General features: G+C 43.3%; 1 protein-coding gene across 4 annotated transcripts in view; it reads right to left on the bottom strand.

The window, feature by feature from the left end:
* The window catches only part of CACNA2D3 (calcium voltage-gated channel auxiliary subunit alpha2delta 3), a 3,251,448-nt gene that overhangs the window by 209,834 nt on the left and 3,025,227 nt on the right, over nucleotides 1-16,387 (bottom strand). The gene's annotated exons all lie outside the window — the stretch shown is intronic.

Below are 16,387 nucleotides of genomic sequence, written 5' to 3'. Positions count from 1 at the left end.
CTACTATCCGAGGTCGGGGAGAAGGAGCCCGGGGTGATTGACAATCAACAAGTCGAGGTAGACCGGCAGGTGAGGATTGAACAGGAGAACCTGCGAAGGGGTCTCCAACACCAGCGGCTCGAGCCGGGGGACGGAGTCCTCATCCGTAATCGACACCCCCATGGAAAGCTCTCGCTCCCCTATGAGCCGGAGCCATTGGATGTTGTGGCTGTAAAGGGGTCCATGGTGAAGATCTGCCGTCACCCGGAATGTCAGCTTCTTCAAGAAACTGGGTGATCCAAGAACTGAACGGCCGCGGGAGCCGGACTTAGTGGAAATACCGGAAGATGGAGGAGTTCCCTGCAGCACACCTTAGTCCTCTGTCCGGGGGACGTCTGCCGAAGGACTTCCCGTGCCGGAGGTAAGCGGGAGGTACCCCCAGAGGGCTGGGCGAGGGAAACCCGCTTACCTCAGTGATTACGTGCTGGGACAGTTGGTTGGTCAACCTGAGTGAAGGGATCCGGGTGGCTGACATTAAAGGGGTGTTAGGCAAGTGTGGTGTGAAACGTATTAGTTAATTGTTTTAGTGGTTTGCAGTGTATGTTAAAAGCATTTGTGTGTCCTCCCGAAAAAGGAGGAGTGTGGCGCTGCCCCGTGACGTGACGCGCACGCGGCGGCGTGACGTTGCACGCCGCCACGTGCTGTATAAATAAACGGGGCGTTCCCAGCCGCGGCAGAGCGACCAGGAAGCCCGAACTGTAAGGACGTGTGTCGTGTGTGGTCAGGACACACCCCCAACAATGACCAAGATTGAATACCAGACGGAATCATATGCAATTCTGCTGATCAGATGAATATAATATACTACACATTGAATCATAAGGTTGCCCACGCACATCCCTGGATGCCAATGTTGAATGTGTTTATTTTCAAGTTATGCTATACTGCTTGGCCCAGCCTCTTCTGTATCTGTGCAAAATGATTCAATATGGAAGAATGCAGAACTGGCTCAATTTGCAACACTAGCTTGAACGATAGATGCAAACTAATTTAAAAATATGACGGCATACCAAATATTTGCCTACATTATTTGTGAAGGGCAAATCAGTTGGGCAAGGCACATACCTTATGCTGTAAAAAGATTGCACCGGAAGGCATCCCTGGCATACCTGCAGGGCCTGCGCATTTCAAACAGCAATATTAACTGTAATTATTTTCCACTTTTTATATTTTGCGGCTACAAAGGAATTCTAGAGTGTTCACTATCACTTTAAAATGATAACTTGGAACCAGAGTTAGTCCAACACGTTTCTCTTTAATTCACAGCTTGGAAAACCATCTCTGTCAGCTTTCCACCTATATCTCGTGTTTAATAATTGTATATGTCATATTATTTCCTTTGAAATATCAACCAACCTCTGTCTAGCTGTGAAAATATAAAAATTGATATGAGGCTGGGAAGCCCAAAGGAAACACACCAACACAGGTTACAAAGGACATACAAAGTGCTTTATTTTAAAGCTACAACAGTTACCAAAGTCAATTGACAAACGGATAGCTATTCGGCTCTCAGAGTAACGTAACAAACTTCAACGAGGGTTCGATGCATTAGTAGAGAGACCGTACATTGGAATACTTGGGCTTTTATATCCTTTATCCAGCCCTGGCCAACCCCCTCGCGGGTTAACCATTCTTGGAACCAGGCCTAGGGTTCCTTGCCAGGTCAATCCCATAATGTATGCATTTTGATCAGTTCCGCTGATACAGTTGTTCATTTACACATAGGTCAGGGATAGGACAAGGTCTCAGTGCGTGACCCCGACAAGTGGCCTGGAGGCATATTAATTATTTTGTGTGTGTGGAGGTCACAACGGCCAGAATCCCACTCAGAATGTCAGTCGGCCTCCATTTTGATGTTCAGGGTGACTTCCACTTTACAAGAGAACCTAAAATGGCGGCTAAATCCAAGATGGCGACTTACATAGCTTTTCGTTAAGGTCAAAACCTTGCCGCGGAGTCTATTTACATGATAGTTTAGACAACTTGGCGTAGGCCAATACACATTCAAATACTGCGATAGGAGGCATAATATTATTTCAATTCCAACAGACCCTCCTTTTGGCCTATGCCAAGTGCTAATATCATTTCTAATACTTTTGAAAATAACTCCATGTGTTGTCATCCATACATCCCGAATCATTGTCTGTAATATCTATAGCCATTAGGTCGTTCATAAGAACCTCTTGTAACACAAACTCTTTAGATGCTGTAGCTGGGGCATATATTCTATGCCCTATTGTGCTCACTGCTTGGGCACAACATCCCCCTAGCATTCCACATATACTCGGAAGACATTGAAAATAGCAACAAAGGAATAGCAGGATCCCCAAAATAACTAGAATAACAGAAAGCACCTTCCAACCCCAAGATCGTAAAGAATCCCAGAACCAGGTGCTAAGATTCCAATCTCCTACAGGGATATGTACTTCAGAACTAAGAGTATGCAAGTTCTGTATTGCTTTAAAAATTGTCGGCGAGGAATCTGGTACGAAAACACAGCAAGCGGACCCCACTAGTTTGCATACTCCACCTCATTCTGCCAGAATGACATCTAATGCCATCCGATTGTGAAGTGCTAGCAATCTTATTGCTTTTTGTTCTAATGTCATATTGTAGAGTATGTCCGTGGTCCGGTTGATCGTTCTCTCCAGTACCCTTGCTAATCCCCTAATGTTGTCAGAGTTTGTTATTTGTCCCCAAAAGGGCACAACTGATTTTGCTATATCCCCCAATACTTGCCCAGGGGTATCTCCGTTCTTGTCCCGCCGTGGGCAAGCCTTAGAAACCTCCAATGTACTAGCTACAAATACCCCGGGTAACAGGATTCCTAAATAACAGGTTCCCTGCCAATCCTTGGGCAACCAGGGAAATGCTAAACTACCACAAACAAAATAAACAGGCCCCCCTACATACATAGGCCTGTTTTCTCCAGTCAAATTTACAATGTTCTTACAACCTTCAAAATCTCCCATTGGCCGAGTGCCATTTCTTTGTACACAAAAGGGGACCGAGTCAGGGCTATGATTTATAGAGTAAGAAGGAGGCACAGTGTCCTTATTGCCTATCGGAGCCATTTTAAAGGAAATTAAAGTTTGAAAGGGAAGAGACAGTTTATCAGACGGCCTAATAGAAGCGACATTAGGTTTACTTCTATTCGCAAAAAGCGAGCATCCCAAGGGAGTTAATTCACGTTTCTCAAAATCATTCAGATTAGTTCCATCAAAGTTCCCTGAGATGCTATCATTCCAATGGCCAAAGAATAGTGCTCTAAGAGAGGCATAGCAAGCAGTCGTTAAAGGTAAAGGGTGAATATACCATCCCAGTCCCTTGTTCCCATGTTGCGGTAAATGAGTACAAATCCAACAATCACTCTTATTAAAAATGGCATACGTTGCATTCATTACTATCATTAGAGTGTTATTATGATATTTTTGTCTATGTTGGGAGTCTCTAGGGGACAGAGTGTGAAGGTGTACAGAGGGAGTCAAAGCAGTTGGTACAATCTCGGTCGGTAGTAAAGGTTTTAGAGGATAGATTTCTTCAAAGTACCAAAGTCCTACAGCAGTAATTGCAAAAATAACAATCATCGTTATCGAAACACAGCAGTACGTTTTCGGGGCCCAGGCACATTGTTCATTGTCCAAGTTGGTCACCCCCTTATTCACAAGTCCAGTGCGGGGAGCAGCAGTGGAGGTGGCAGGCATTGTAGTTCCTCAATCGACAGCCCCAATGTTCGTTGCTGGCGACGCTACGGTCGCGCGATTTCTTAGTCCTTCCCAAACCTAGCCAGCAGAATCCCTTTTTGTTCAACAGAAACTCTCTTATACAAAAGAAAGCTTCCAATCACTTCCCTTTTCCTGATGCAGGAAAAACCTGTGCCGTAGTTCTATTTTCTTCGTCGAAGATTGTACCTGGTGGTACCCAAGATTGTTTGATCCGCAAATAAGGCGTCGTCACTTTCTGAGCGAAGCGACGTATCGGAGGCGACCGAAGTCGCAGAGCTTGAAACAGTGTTTTCCGGAAGTGATTTTTCAAGAGAGTGAGGAGACAAAATGGACTGTTCCCCAAGCTCCTCAGGCTCAGAGAAATTCTCTGACGCACTCACAATGCTGTTTGCTACTCCAGGATCAGAGATTGTAGCATCAGCGAGGGGTTCTGCTTCTTCTGTAACGTGTGGCGTCAGGTGAGGAAGTTTCTTGACATGCATCACGTGGATCCAGTGTTTCTTCCCAGTCACCCGCACTGCTGTCCGAGTGACCAACAGCACCTGGTAGGGTCCCTTCCAACGAGGAGCGAGACAGGAAGACCTTTCGTAGGCCTTCACTAGGACCCAACTTCCAGGCTGTATATCGTGTTCTGGGCCCGTGAACCGTACAGGCAAAGCTGAAAACACCTGGTGATAAATGAAATACAGGTTTTTAGTTAACTGGTTACTGTAGTCTACAAGCAATACATTTTCCACCTCTCTCAGGGCTTTAGGTTTTGGGAGACCCCAGATATTAGCAGGTCTCCCCATCACTACCTCAAATAGAGAAAGCCCAGTCTTAGTTTGAGGTGTGGTACACATAGCCAATAATACAATAGGTAAGGCATCTGGCCATTTCAGTTTGGTATTGGCACATGTTTTTGCAAGCTTATTCTTTAAGATACCATTGTGTCTTTCCACCAACCCAGCACTTTGAGGATGTCTAGCTGAGTGAAATCGTTTCTCAATACGTAAGGCTGTGCATATCTGCAAAATTACTGCTGCAACAAAATGAGGACCATTGTCCGACCAAATTACCCTTGGGAGCCCAAATCGAGGAAAGAATTCTTTTACCATAATCTTTGCAGTGGTCATGGCGGTAGCATCTTTAACGGGGAAAGCCTCGACTCATTTACTGAAGGCACAAATAATTACAAGAACATATTTCAGATTGTTACACCGTTCCATCTCAATAAAATCAAAGTGAATGACCTGGAAGGGAACAGAAGGGGGCCCAAAGCTTCCCCTTGGAGTTACTGTCCCCTTACCCACATTGTGCTGTAAGCAGATCATGCAATTTTGGACATGATGTTTGGCAGTCTCCGGAATCTTGTTATTCACCCAAACTTGTTCTAACATTTTCGTGATCTGCTGAGCACACACATGTGTAGGACCGTGTGCCATCGTAACCATTGCCAGTACGTATGAATCAGGGAGCAACCATTTTCCTTCAGATGTATCCACCCAACACCCATCACCATCTAGTTTCCCCATTCCTTCGGCCCACCTTTTAGATTCTTCTACTGTGGCATCAGTTTGAATATCTCGCACAGACCCAATACCTTCATCCATTATATAAGCATCTTTCATTTCCCTCAAAGCATACATGTCCGTGCTAAGGTCTGTGGCCGTTTGCCTGGCTATCAGGTCTGCAAAAGCGTTCCCTTTTCCCACATCATCTATGACCTTACGATGTGCTGCACATTTCATGATCGCTAACTGCCTAGGGAGTGAGAGTGCCGAGAGTAATTGTACTATCAAGGGGCCATGCTGGATCTTGATCCCATGTGAGGCCAGGAACCCTCTTTCCGACCAGAGCCTCCCAAAGTTGTGAGCCACCCCAAAGGCGTACTGGCTATCAGTATATATATTTACTATACGTCCTTGGGAGAGTTCACAAGCTCGGGTCAACGCTGTAAACTCTGCGGCCTGCGCAGGGTTATGCGAAATTCTCTTAGTTTCAACAACTTTACTCAATGTAGTAACTGCATAAGCAGCTGTAGATGTACCATCTGAAAGTTTGAAGCAGGACCCATCACAAAACAGCTCCTCTTCTGCATTGTCCAAAGGAGTATCTATAAGATCTATCCTGCCCTTCGTTTCTTGTTCAGTGGTATACAGGCAATCATGTAATTCTTCGTCACCGCAAATAGTGTTTTGCAGGAAAGGTAAGAGTTCAGCCGGATTAAGAACACAACACCTCTTAATTTGAATGTGAGGGGCAAACAGAATTAATTCATACCTTGTTAACCGCGCAGAGGTGAGGTGTTGCGTTTGGGTTTTGTTCAATAGGATATCTACAGAGTGAGGTACCATCAAAATCAAATCATGGCCTAGGACCATTCCCTCAATCTGTTTTACAGACGCGGCAGCAGCAGCGACAGCTCGCAAACATCTTGGCAAAGCGCATGCGACGGGATCAAGGGCGGAGGAATAGTAGCCGTAGGGCCTATTCTTCCCTCCGTGTTCCTGTGTTAACACAGCCAAAGCACATCCATCACATTCATGCACAAACAACACAAAGGCCTTGTCATAATTTGGAGTACCCAGAACCGGTGCAGAGCATAACGCGGTTTTGAGAAGCCCAAATGATCGTTGATGTTCCGATTCCCATGGCAGTGGCAGAGAAATGCCCTTCTTCGTCAAAGCCAACATCGGTTTTATCACTAGTGAAAAGTTCGGGATCCACAACCTACAGTAAGAAGCCATACCTATTAAGGCTCTGACTTCCTTCTGTGTATTTGGAACAGACATGCCAGAAATGTGTTTTATTCTTTCAGGTGTCAATCTCCTCCCCTCCTTTGACAGGAGGTACCCTAAATAGGCGACCTCCTGACAACAATATTGAAATTTTTTGAGCGAAGCTTTATGACCTTTTTTTGCTAGATGAACAAGCAACAGTATTATGCCTTTTTTACAAGCACTTTCAGAGTCTGCAGCCAAAAGCAAATCATCAACATATTGAAGCAGTGTACAAGTAGGTGGCAATTCAAGGGTGTCGAGCTGCTCTTTCAAAGCTCTACTATAAATGCTTGGACTTTCAGTATACCCTTGAGGTGCCCTTGTGAATGTAAATGAGCGTCCCCCCAAGGTGAACACAAACAAATATCTACTTTCCTTATGTATAGGGATGCTAAAGAAAACGTTTTTTAAATCCACTACGCTGTAGTGCGTAGCCGTAGCAGGGATCATTGTCAATATCGTCGTCACATCAGGCACGATTGGAAATTGTGGGGCGACAACTCTGTTAATAGCACGAAGATCAATTATGAACCGGTATGGGATTGCATTGTCGCCTTTCTTATATACAGGCAAGATCGGACTGTTACACAAACTACCTGTAATCTCCTCGATCACCCCACGATGCACAAAATCGGAGACAATGCATTTCAAAGCACGCTCGCCCTCAACTGATATTTTATACTGCGGAATGCGTGGTAGTTTCACTCCATGTTTCAAAACTATTTTAACGGGCTCAATCTGTAATACCCCGACATCATTGTCGTCAACCGCCCATAAACATTCCGTGATAAGGCTAAACTCAGGAGGTAAAGGTCGAATCAGGAACTGAGAATTAGGAAGTTGCTGTGGTGAAACCGTCAGCCGTACTCCATCAGAGGAACAATGAATTACTGCATTCAATTTCTTTAACAAATTCAACCCCAGCAAATTCTCACCGCAGTTCGAAGTGAGAAGAAAAGGGCAATGGTCTGTAAAGGGACCCAAAGAAACAGACACCGGTGAAGAAACCGGACAGACAATTGGTATACCAGAAAACCCTACGGAAACGTTTGTTTGCCCTGACAGTGCAATGTTTGGAACCCGGGAATGATCAATGGAGCACTTCTGTGCTCCAGTGTCTATCAAAAAGTGGTGTTTCCTATTCCCTACTAATAATTCAACGTAGGGGCCTTTTTGATTAACGTGAATAGGTGAAGGTTCCAAACCCTGCTTCGGGTAGTCCTAATGGAATAGAGTATTGTCAGAAGGAAGCTCTTCAGAGAGGTAGGCAGCAGAAGGGTGATCAAATATGTTCCTCGAGTCAACACTCGAGGTCTGATTTTCCCGCGAAAAAGGTTGCTGAGGATCTTGTGAAAACTGACCTCTATCAGGGCCCCCTGCTCCAGGGCAGCTCCTAGGTCGCCTACCCATACTCCCAAACGCACTGTTTGACCTTTGTCGAAGGACGGGGCACTGTGCTCGCCAATGACCTTCCTGGCGGCAATAAGCACATTGATTAATATTCATAGGACCCAAAGGAGCATTTCCTTTTGGGACATACTGACCTCTGGTCTGTGTCGTGCCTTCTCTGGGGTTTCTAACAATTTGTTGTAATAATACTTTGGTTTTCAAATCTCCTTTCCTCTTTTCAATTTTGTCCTTCTCATTATTAACACGGTTCTCATAATACTGAGCCATGTGCAAAACCTCAGATTGAGATTTTGCCTGCCAAGCGCTCTCAGAGGACATAATCTGTGACTGGATGTCAGGCAACAATCCACGTACAAATTTGTCCACAAACAACCTTTTCCCAGACTCTGTACCCAAATCCTGTCCACTGAAGTCAGAAAATACCTGCTCGAATCTGTTAAAGAATTTGGTGGCGCCTTCAGTTTTCCATTGAACACAGGCCGTAAGCTTGTCCCAAATATTTCTTTTCTCTGGAATTTTTGTTTTAAATTTTGCGACAATTCTATCAGGCAAAGTAAGTATTACCTGTGGTGGTTTCTCACCTGCTGGTCTTTCCCCATCAATCCTAATCCTATTAGCCCACGTATCTCCCAACCCTGGCACATTGTCTATTGTCCGAACCTGCTTCCATACATCTACGGGTAGGAGTACAGGAAATAGCAAGTCAATATCACTTAAGGTGAACACAGAGGACTGCAAGACAGACTCTATTACTTTGTAAAACCCCGTCAGGTTTTTCCTGATATCGGCAACTGATTGTCTAATAGTGTTCACTTCCTGGCGTGAAAACGGGACGTGAACGAATTGTGATACATAATGTGCAGGGATATCCACAGCGGGGGCACCAGTCGTAGCGTTGGCGGGAATCTCAACTTTTGGGACAAAGGTCGGAGGAACCTCTCTCATAGGCAACTGAGATATAGGTACCTCCGGCCGCTTAGTAAGCAACAGAGCCAGGTCGAGCGCTAAGGCAGCCGAAGAAGTGTTGGGCGAAAAAGCCCTTTTACAAATCCCCAATAATTCTATGGGGCAACTAAACTTCTTTCTTACACATTCTTCTTGCAGGTACTGTACCATTACCTGAATTACCTTTCTTTGCATTTCTACTGTATACTGACTATACGTGTCGTATACTTCATCTGGCGGAATCGATGAATCCGAGATCCATTGGATCGCATCTTTGGTACAAATTCGTACTTCCTCAGGTGCCGATCTACGACACGGAAGGAACCGTTTCTGTACATACATACTATCGTCTTCGTCATCCTGTTCTCGTGACTTTTCAAAGTCCTTCCTATACTCAAACAATTTTTCAACATGACCTTATACTTTCTGCTCTGTGTCCCTCGAAAGTGCCAAAGCATTTAGATCTCTCCGCCCCTGGGGAAGATCCGAATTTTGTAATCTACCCCACATCACACAGCGGAGGTGCAGGTAGATTTAATAAAGGTACAACTATCGGCGCAGGAGGAAGGGGCGGTGCGATAGGTGGAGGAACAACAACTAGAGGAATAGGAACAATAGGTTGTACAGGGGGAGCAGGAATAACAGCAGGAACAACAGCAGGAATGGGCAGAGCACCCAAAATAGGATCATACGGAGGAGGCGCAGAGGCACCAGGCCTGCGTTCGTTTAACAATTTTTCAATAAATTCTTCGGAAACATGGAAATCTTTGGAGGGGTAAATTTTCTGGATTCCAAGTGAAAAAGCCCTATCCATATTTTTAACTGAGTCTGAATGTTTTTCTTTATCATATAACAACGCTTTTTCGGCATTTGTTTTATGACGGCGTGCATGTTTATCCCTACTTTTAAGCTGCTGTAACGCTTCTTTTTTCCAATTCTGTAAAACATCAAAGGCTGCAGGTCTGGCCTTCTTTTTTAGCAAGACTGATTCTAGGTATTCAATACGGGGGATCTCCAAACTGCCGTTGATTGGCCACTGAAATTCGGAGGCATGTCTGGTCTGTCTGTGCCAAATATCATTAAATACTGTACTACCAATGCCATACTTACAGTACATAGTACATGCCGGCGACCCCTCCTGTGGTGCCGGGTGGCTAAATTCCAAAGATTGTCGATCGCTGCGGAACAGAGCCCTAAAGCAGCTGGACAATTTCCTAGGCATTTTGCAAAAAATTGGTGTTACCTGGTCAATAATTGTGTCTGCAGATACAATACGCCAAATTCAAATTGTCAGGGTTAAATTAAGAGCCGGGTCACGACTGCACCTGACCAAACCTAAGGAGGACCGTACGGTTTATCAAAGAATTTACCTAACAAATTTTACCTTGTGTTTGGTGGTTTCGACAAATCTGCCCGCCTCATAAATGGACCCTCGTCAAGATGCCGTGTCAGACCACACGACTATCGTCCAAGGATCGGATCGTGCAGCGCTGCCAAGGTTTCGCGTCTTGTTCAGTCGGGCCTGCAGAATCACACCATCCGATCCCGGTTCGATAGTCTGCGTAAACCTTCAATGATCCGGCATCAATCTTGAGGGTCCCTATTCGGGCGCCAACTGTGAAAACATAAAAATTGATATGAGGCTGGGAAGCCCAAAGGAAACACACCAACACAGGTTACAAAGGACATACAAAGTGCTTTATTTTAAAGCTACAACAGTTACCAAAGTCAATTGACAAACGGATAGCTATTCGGCTCTCAGGGTAACGTAACGAACTTCAACGAGGGTTCGATGCATTAGTAGAGAGACCGTACATTGGAATACTTGGGCTTTTATATCCTTTATCCAGCCCTGGCCAACCCCCTTGCGGGTTACCATTCTTGGGACCAGGCCTAGGGTTCCTTGCCAGGTTAATCCCATAATGTATGCATTTTGATCAGTTCCGCTGATACAGTTGTTCATTTACACATAGGTCACGGATAGGACAAGGTCTCAGTTCGCGACCCCGACAAGTGGCCTGCAGGCATATTAATTATTTCGTGTGTGTGGAGGTCACAACGGCCAGAATCTCACTCAGAATGTCAGTCGGCCTCCATTTTGATGTTCAGGGTGACTTCCACTTTACAAGAGAACCTAAAATGGCGGCTAAATCCAAGATGGCGACTTACATAGCTTTTTGTTAAGGTCAAAACCTTGCCGGGGAGTCTATTTACATGATAGTTTAGACAACTTGGCATAGGCCAATACACATTCAAATACTGCGATAGGAGGCATCATATTATTTCAATTCCAACATAGCAACCAATATCAAAAGCATAGTTCCTTGTACATTGCCTTTTGTTTATGTTATAGTATTTCCTTTGCAATATTAACCAACCAGCCACTATCAACTAACCAATATCAACCAACCTAGTTCCATCTACAAAGATTTTCAGATGACATACTCTTACCTTACAGGTCCCATATCTTTAATATCATAACTCAAGAACGGTTACAGATTGCATATCTCTGGCCAGTTTACGGAAGATCTGTGCTGGTCTCTATGTACTACTCTGTGCACTGTACAGCTGTGCAATGGGCAGAGGGTAACACAAACAGTATGCCAATGGGATCTTATTTGTCCTTAATATTTCTCTTGACAAAGTTCAGATGATTGTTAATATATGATTTATAATAATTATTAATATTAGTATTATTATTATTACTATTAGTATTATTATTACTATTATTATTGTTATGATTGTATTTATTATGCACAGTCCTATCTTTGAGAAGCAATGGAGATCTTAACAAATCACTCATCAAGTATACAATATAGCAATCTAACTCGAGTAGATGGATCTTGGATTCATCATCAAGTCACACTCCATATATGGTCTTAAGTGAGCAAAGGTTATATATTAGAACACTAAGGGGTATACCACTGTCATGATTCAAGGTGGGGACAAGCTTCTAGGGTGCATTTTAGCCAATACTATATTCAAATCCTTACTTTGAATCACCTCACTGTTTCCCATATGAGTTAACAGTCAAGTGTAATACAAATAAACTGCCAAAACACTTTTGTTATACTGAATTACATGCTAAATGTGATCACATGATTCCACTATCAAATTCTCCTTTTGTGGAAGTCTTAGGGACTCATGTGCCGGCGCCGTTAAACCCATTCCGAACAATTACGAGGTCCCCTCGCGAGACCCGCTCTGGACATCTGGTTTTTCCAGACCTCCATAGCGGGTCCCGCAAGGGAACCAGGAAACTAACAACTGGCCCATTCGTAATGGGCCCGTTGTTAGCTCCCTCCCCATTCCCATTGAACCCTATGAGGGCTCGAATGGGAATGTGGAAGGACCGGGCCCGGGCTCCCTGAAGGAGGAAATACCGGGCACTCCATACTCGGAATGGCCCGGTATTTCCCCATTCAGGGAACCCGGACCCGGACACGATTTTGGAGGCAGCCATGATCTTATTAAGGGCGTGGCTTCCTGCAAAGTCATAATGAGGCCCTTAGTCTTCAATGCAGCCTCTTGAAATACAAGCCGTAAATTAATATTACACAAGCCAGGGAAAGAAGGAGTGTCGTCCTCTGCCCGATGGCCCATCAGTATAAAAATCACGTTCCTAGTACTATGTTGCTAAAGATAGCTGGTCCAAAGACTCACAATGATGCCCTTTGTCTTTTGTACAAGATACCATTGATTTGTTTCTTATATTAGAACAATTCCACTGTCAGGAGAAATGTTTACGATTACCAGGGATATTCTTCTGTTTATACATCTTCTCTACATGATCTTGATCTCAAAGCCCTGTCTGTTTTTATGAACACATTATATTTGAGCTAAAAGAAATGTTGGCCATGTTATTATGGATGTTTGTGTCTTGCACAGCAATGTTTTTTATTTGATGTTGATTATTATTTGCAGATGGAGTGAAACTATCTTGGGGTCACGTTAGGTTCTCCTATACAAACTCTTTATTTGGTGGTTAGAGAGGGTGCATGCTTGGTCCCATCTTCTGGTTCATCTCTATATTATCACAGTATGCTGTGTCTGCTTTAGGGATTTTGCACTAATCACTTGGTATGCCATTCTCAGATGCCAGTACCACATTGCCAATGTACAACATAGATTCGGTGTGAAAGTCATAATGCTTTGAGCTCTCTGAACTTCATGTCTATTTTGAAGACAGGAATGAGACACCTCCGAATGCAGTGAGTCTACTTTAAATAAATCAGCCTTGCTCCTATATATAGCGCATCCACACATCCTTGCACACAATGTGCCACATTGGGAACTTCTCCACCCGAACCAGCATGTCTCCTCGAGTCCAAAATATTTTGAACAAGCCATATCTGCTGTGAACAAGCTTGAAATTACCCCAGGTGAGCTCCATTTTTAAAGTGAAAAAAGCAATTAACAGCTTACTTGCATAACATTTCCCTGACATTACCTACACAGTTGTATGGATGTGCTTTATTGATCATCTATACAAATGGGTACGAGAACAGCTGTCGAACCATCTCCAAACATTGGGTTCCGCTTTCAACAGGTCCCTGATTTTTGCTACATTTTACTAGTTAATGCTCCTATTTTCTTCAATCCTAGAACAGGTAACACGACGAACCCAGTAGGAATAGGAGGAGCTACTAACCACAATGGGCCAGGATGGCTTTCACAGCAATTAAAAGGATTCCTCCAGTGAGGAAACCCTTCTGTTGGCAAATGTGCGATCCAGCCAAAGTACACATTTTAGCTTAACATTGCATCAATTTATTAGGTGATCTACTGTCTTTTGAAGCACGAGTATTGCTTTATGTAAGATCTACCATTTGAATGTCATAACTGTAAATACATTAACATGAGTGTGCTATCTGCAAGGCTGCTATGATGTACCCAGTCACTCAATATTGTGAAAATGTAAAGACATCATTGTTATATTTTTTATTTTGTTCCAATTTGTCGTGACACAGAATATTCCAACTGCTATGGAAATGGAAGCTGGCTGGCTATGGGATCACCATGTACTCACTGTCTGAGGTATTTTCTCTGTTGTTCTCATTTAATGGATCTTAGAAGGTCGGATGCATTGTATTTAAAACCAAGGTAACTTGTAGGAACATGTTTGTGAAAAGTTAAACAGTAACACAATTAAAAAAAAAGAAAACGGGTAGCGTCTTTCTTTTTGTATTGCAATATGACTACACATGAAGGGGTAGCTTTGTGTGCATCAAGTAAACAAGTAACCCCAAGTAATCAAGTAACCAAGAAACCCTGTGACTCTAAGTAATCAAGTTATCCTATATTTGAACTGAATCAACAGTTTCTCTTTTGATTTACTCCACATGCATAGATCACGCCATAGATGTATATGTAATACGTCTAAAGTAATCGGTATAGATCATATTCTGTACCAACCTCTCAGCATTGCAAGGTTCATTTTGCATGTGGCCGGAAGGGGCAGTGGATCTTAATTTCCTGGCTCTGCCTGGTCTCAGAAGCGCATTATGACGACATGGCTTATTTGTATTCACATTTGACTGGGTGGCAGAGAACAACCTTCAATTCATCTCCACCTGCCCCACTCACTCTGTGCATGAGGTATGAATGCATTTTAGCCCATTTTGAATTTTCATGTGGAGGGACATGCAGGAATCACTATGAATTCTGCATTTTTGCAACTGCAGAAACACAGCGAAATGTGTACGGATTTGTGTTAATGCTATCTGCCATGCACTGAAATTGCAGGGTGCATATTTATCTTTTTTGTGATTGGATGTATAAAAACGCCGAAATCTGAGTCCGAGCGGAATACCATCCTGGTTTTACACCCATGCATAGACACAATCAAAGTAGCATGAAGAGCACTCTTATGCATGCAAGTGTAAGCATACGCGGGCCCCTCCATGCTATTATTATTATTATTTTTTTTGTACTGTTTAATGTTGTTGTATTTCTTAACAAAAAGACTTTAAGTAATTGACTGACCCATGCATAACTCTGTCTGTCCTCATTAGGAGTTTGGCATTGGAGGAAAACATTGGAGAACTGCATATTACCTTATATGGTAATTACTACATGAGGTAATGGGTCCCTGTGGAGGCAATTTCTGAATTTGGGGGCGCAGTAAATGCAGGGCTTATCCCATTACTGTCACTTTCTTACTGCACTGCAAAACTCTAAAAGAGGCCCTTAATAGTTCAAGTGTAAGTATAACCTGCAGAACTTGGTGGGAGGTTCTTCTTCCCCTTTACCGACAAACATATAGGAATTACCAATGGCAGATTTACCACAGGTGGTAATTATTCTAAGCAATATTGGAGTCCTACGCAACTCCAACATGGGGAATAACACCACTATGGAATCTGGAGGAATCACATCGAGTCCCAAGATGGTATCATGACAGTAACAATAAATTAGTGTTGCGGATTTACCTTTGGTAAATCTCCAAACCTCATATTAATACCCATTGTTTGTAAACAAATGAATTAAAAGGGAGTGTCTGATTTCAAACACGCATGGGTAATCAAGCATCTCATATTTTCGTCGGATATCTCATTCCTGATTCACAACTCCCAACAATGAAGCAAGTCTGATGCTAGTCATGTGATTAACAAATTTGTACTGAGGGACATCTCCTACTAGCACCAGTCAACTCCAGATGTTCTACAGATGCAGGTTTTCTGAATCAGATACAGGCGTACAGGTCTAAATCGGTGATGCTCCAATCTTAATACCCAGTTCTCGCACGTATGCTGTATAAAACATGGTGCCAGCTTCGCGGCAACTTGAATGTACTACAATGGTGCTTTTGTTTCACTTGTGTTTAAATCGTGCCTGCTTGATGCTACTAATTTTTGCACTGAGGACTGGGACCCTGATAAAGGGAGGAAGGCCTGATTCGTATTGAGCAGAATTGTCCAGCCCATATACTTTCATTGGTTTTGTTTATATACTTTTTACATATAATAGATTTGTCTATGTTGATACTGAGTGACCAATAAAGAATTCGTCCTCATGTCAGTTTTTGCCAGGTGAAGTCCTCAGACCCAAAAACAAGATAGCAAAACGGGCACTTCAGTAGGGTTACAAATACATACATATAATTTGAACACGTTATAGTGGTCGACTTTTTGATGCTGAATTTGCTTTAGGTACATGTTTGGTTATTATGTGCCTTGGCAGTTATACTATTTCGTTAGGATGATTAAACATGTTGCAAAATGATAACGTTTCCATAATCAGGTTTTCTATCATGTGCCTATCCTTGTCCTTTGGGAGTACGTGCATGGCTGGGATCAAAGAATGTCTCTCAGTCCATAATAGCTTTAAACATTATCCTGGAAGAAGAAATTGACTAAGCCAGTGTTTCTCAACAAACAATCTACGTCTACCTTTCTGGGAAAACGATGGTAGCTACCTTTTAGACAAACCCTATAATATACAATATGGCATATCGTGAGGGGTGATTACAAAACCGCATGCTACAAGATAACAACTACAATTACA

Source organism: Ambystoma mexicanum, chromosome 2p (genome assembly GCF_040938575.1).
Source record: "Ambystoma mexicanum isolate Mex_15411 chromosome 2p, UKY_AmexF1_1, whole genome shotgun sequence".
In the NCBI taxonomy this organism is placed as follows: Eukaryota; Metazoa; Chordata; class Amphibia; order Caudata; family Ambystomatidae; genus Ambystoma; species Ambystoma mexicanum.
Note: the sequence above shows the minus strand (reverse complement) of the source record. Positions and strands in the feature narration are given on the sequence as shown.